The sequence below is a fragment of the Leopardus geoffroyi genome, chromosome A1 (genome assembly GCF_018350155.1).
Source record: "Leopardus geoffroyi isolate Oge1 chromosome A1, O.geoffroyi_Oge1_pat1.0, whole genome shotgun sequence".
Taxonomy (NCBI): Eukaryota; Metazoa; Chordata; class Mammalia; order Carnivora; family Felidae; genus Leopardus; species Leopardus geoffroyi.
Genome location: NC_059326.1, coordinates 77,434,640 through 77,439,219, shown reverse-complemented (window position 1 = coordinate 77,439,219; position 4,580 = coordinate 77,434,640). Strand labels below are relative to the sequence as shown.

At 43.5% G+C, this 4,580-nt stretch overlaps 1 pseudogene; it reads right to left on the bottom strand.

Annotated features, from left to right (window-relative positions):
- Window positions 1–2,825: 2,825 nt before the first annotated feature.
- On the bottom strand, window positions 2,826–3,751 carry LOC123610793 (annotated as a pseudogene).
- Window positions 3,752–4,580: the final 829 nt, after the last annotated feature.

The window sequence follows — 4,580 nt, the reverse complement described above, 5'->3', positions numbered from 1 at the left end:
AGCTGCAAGGAAATGTGCCTTTGTCATTACACTAAGATGCTGTTTGCCTTTTATACTGTGCTAGCATTTGCTCTCCTTCTGTAAAAGCAAGGATGAATGACACTGCCGATTCTTCAATACCAGTCAAGGCAGTGGTGGCACCAAACTCTATTAATAGTCAATATATTTTTTACCAGCATGAGCATGCAATTTTTAAAAAGAAATGCTAATTTCACTTAAATACATTCTTTTTAAAATTTTTTTTCAACGTTTATTTATTTTTGGGACAGAGAGAGAGAGACAGAGCATGAACAGGGGAGGGGCAGAGAGAGAGGGAGACACAGAATCGGAAACAGGCTCCAGGCTCTGAGCCATCAGCCCAGAGCCTGACGCGGGGCTCGAACTCACGGACCGCGAGATCGTGACCTGGCTGAAGTTGGACGCTTAACCGACTGCGCCACCCAGGCGCCCCTCACTTAAATACATTCTTAATTACACAGTAAAAAAAAAAAAAATACTTTTACTAATACTTGACCCTTGGGTGACTACTTTTTATTATTCTCTGTGATGAAATGGGAAGTATGCGCAAAGCCCTTTGCTTCAAAACCAGAGAAAGATGGTTGTCTGCAGGAAAAGTAATGATATTCCTTGAGTTGCGAGCTGAACTAGCAGCTGGCAGCTTTGATTCATGGAACGATATTTTTACTTGAAAGAAAAACTGACAGAGAAACTGGTTATTCAGATATGAGTATCTGGCAGGCATTTTCTCCAAAATGAATAAAGTGAATTCATCACCACAAGAAAAACAATCGACGGTATTTGTTGCCAAACATTGAGTTTGGAGCAAAAATTAGAATTTTTGGACAACTGGTGTTTGTCATTGTGAAGCTTCACAGTTTTCCAATGTTTGAGAGGCTTTCTAATTAGATTAGTTATGATAATAACGAATGTGATTTGTAAAATATCATATAGGAATATGTTAGCTGCATAATTTATCAAATTGTGCACCGGTAAAATAGCCAACCAAAGCACAAGCTAGACTGAAGTGCTTCTAAAGCAAAAGCACATGGGAAGTTCGTGATGTGATTTTAGGTCCCGTGTTTCACCTGACCTTCCTGAAACAATCACTTAGTGAATTTTGCTGAAGTAACAAAGCAGAACATCAGAGTTACCTGAAAACGTTGAGATAATACTCCTTTCTTCTCAAACCTCATATTTGTGCGAGGCCAGATTTTTTCTCCTATACCAGAGCCAAAACAATAGCTTACAACAGATTGAATGCAAAAGCAGATATCTTCTGTTAAGGCAGACATTAGAGAGATTTGCAAAACGCAAACCAATGTCATGCTTCTCACTTTTTCACTTGTTGGAAAATATGGTTATTTTCATACAGAGATGTTTTCCTGAGCATATAATGGTTTTGTTATTATTATTTGTAAAAAAATTTTAAAGTTTATTTATTTATTTTGAGAGAGCAAGTGAGCAGGGGAGGGAGAGAGAGAGAAAGGAGAGCCAGCGCAGAGCCAGATGTGGGGCTTGAACCCATGAACCATGAGATCATGACCTGAGTCGAAATCAAGAGTCAGATGCTCAGCTCAACTGACTGAGCACCTAAGGTGCCCCTTTAAAAAATTAATAACTAAATATATTAATGAGTTTAAAGTCTAATATCACAAATGTCCATAGTTATAACCCACACAAAAGTTCTTGGGGATCCCCAGTAAATCTCACCTTCCTTTGAGAAGTGCTCCCCTGTCAGAGTGATACAAGGATGGCGTCGGTCACCAGATGGAGACATGACCCACCAGGCTCTCTGGTTCTGCACATAGAAAAGTCTTTTCTATTTCAGGGACCCAGCTCCCACGTCATCCTCTCTGGGAAGACTAGCTTCTCCTGACCCCCTCTTGCTCAGATCCCGGCTAAGGCTTTCACTGCAGTAGAAAAGATCCTGGTTTGTTCAGGCCATTGCTAATGAATAGCCGTGAAATTAACATCTTATTTATTTCCTAATAGGGAGTTATTTTTCTCCCATAGAAATATAGAATCTGTGGTCCAGGGTGGGAAGCTGCACGCAGTGTCATCGGGACATGACATCTCTCCCCTCCCTTCTCCTAGGACCTCTGTTTCTCATCTTCAAGATGGCAAGTTCCCTGTGGAGCCTCCAGGCACCACACCGATGTTCTGGGGGGCAGGTGGGGAAGGGTGGTGGACATTCTCCAACTACATTTGTCTTCTTCTTTGGAAAGGGAAGCCTTCTTCAGGGACTTCTGCTTGCCCCCTGCTGGCCAGAACTGGGCCATGTGACTATCCCAACTGCAAGAAGGCAGAAATAGTAAGGATTTGACTTCCCCAACCATTACGGCAGAAGAAAGCTGAAGGGGAAGGGGTTGTATAGGCTTTCAGAGAGCAAACCCACGGTGTGTGTCTGCCATGCTCATCCATTAACATGCCAGCCATTCTCCCTTATGCCTCTCCCACCCTGGACCATGCCTGCTCCACAGCAAAGACCTGCCCAACATGCCGTCTTCATCCTGTGGCCATCCCCATGCCTGGCTTCATGGTCTGAGGGGTCCCTCTGCCAATAGCCTATTTTAAAGTATCACATTATTAGTTATTCCCACCTTGGCCTCCTTACCCCTTTTCCTGCTTCTTCTTTTTTCAATGGCAATTGTTAACATCTAATATTCTCTCTACATCTAATATTCTCTCTACATAGAGATAGATAGATAGATCTCCCCTGTGATACCACCTCATTGATGTAGACATTTTTTCCTCTATTTTTTCTTCTTTGACAGATCTCAAGGTCACACCAGTACTTCTATCCTCATATCAGCCTACTTAAGTTTCTACACCGGAGCCTTCGTAGGGCCCTGGGCATCTCTGGCAGCCTGAGCTGGAGCTGGAGCTACAGCCCGGGACTTGGTTTGAGACTTGGCCTTGGCCTCTGGCCAACAGAGCCCGAGACCCTTGGCAAGACGGGCATGGGCACGTTTCCTGAGCTTGGGATGAGTCATGTAGGCAAGTCAATTAAGCTTTCGGCTGCTACTCTTTGGGATCTTGGGCTTGATCTCGTTGGGCTTGAAGATGGTCCTGATGGCCTGGGCTGTGCCTGCCTACATCTTGTTTGGGACCTTCTTGCATTCTTGGTAAAGCACATGTTCCTCAGGAATGTGGAGTTCACCCTCTTTGGAGATTTATTATCTTTGTGATGAGGTTTCTTGGTGCCATTTCTGTGCCATTTTCATGACTAGTTGCACGCGGTGTGGTTCTTGGACTCGATTGTGTCGGCACCGAAGCTGGTGGCTCCCAACGTGTCTGGGACCAGAAGAGAAAGAGGAAATTTTCCCCAGGACCTGGTACAATGTAGGGCATGCAGTAGGTGTTCAATAAATACTTGTTGAATGAATAAATAACTGCAGCAGATGTTCACGGAAGGCAGAGAAAGAATGAAGGAAAGAAAGAGGAGGAAGGAACAATGAGAAAAACTCATCATTTTTTTCCACACCAGTATTTTGTAAACAATTATTGACGGAGAGTCATTTCGTAGGAGATAGGAAGTATGAGTCTACCTTCAACTTATTGCCAACTTTAGAATTACATAGCGTTTCTTTGTATTACCGTCTTTTGGAATATAGCATCCCGCTGACTTTCAGAGGCTTTACAAGTAAATGTGATTATATGACCGTCTCTATACTCTTCATAATAAATGTTATATGAGTTCAAGGTGTTATCATTATAATAATTTTCTTTTGCTGACATTACTTTGAATCATGCTATGCAGGCAATTGACACCTCGCGATGACTCATCACAAAGCAGTAGGCCATCTTCTGGAATCTGAAAGACGCCCTTTCTCAAAAATACACATTTCACAAAAAAAGAAACCATTGCTAATATGAATGTTATATTTCTTTCTTTGGAAGAGGCTGTTGGAAGTTCTGAAGACGGACAGAGACCCTCACACGGGCTGGACTTGTTATTTTCTCCAGAAAAAAAAGCCTCCTGAGGAGGCGATAGCGGCTCTCAGAATGGAGAGTAACAGCGCACCTTTCACTTTACGACAGCGACCTGCTGTTTTGTCATTTAGCCGTGCGACGCTGCTGTGTCACGTGACACAGCGCATCAGAAAAGATTCAGTAATCGTTCCTTCACTGACGTTAATTGTGACTGACAATTTGCTGCTGTGCTCGACTGGTAAGCACACTCCCAGAAGCGATGTTCCAATTCTGTGTCCTTTTAAACAAATAAAACACATAAAGCCACTCAATCCTCAGAATGAATCTTACACAAAATTTCCAAGGGCCAAGCAAGTGTTCCACCATCCATCGTGACAAGCAGGCGGCCGGCAGATCGTATTATTTTGCTGTTCAAGGTGGGAAGCCAAACGACGCGGGCCTTCCAATATGGAGCCAGTAACAGACTAGTAATGGCCGGCACCTGGTGCCTGCGTGTCAGCCTCTATTCTGAAAAACCCTTCACACAAGTTCATTAGAACGGTGCTGACTTTTCAAACCCTCATTATCAACATTCATTGTCACGAACTTCTCAAGCAGCGATCGTCCCACGCCTCCCCAAGAGCTGGCCCCAGAGGCTCAAAACCACT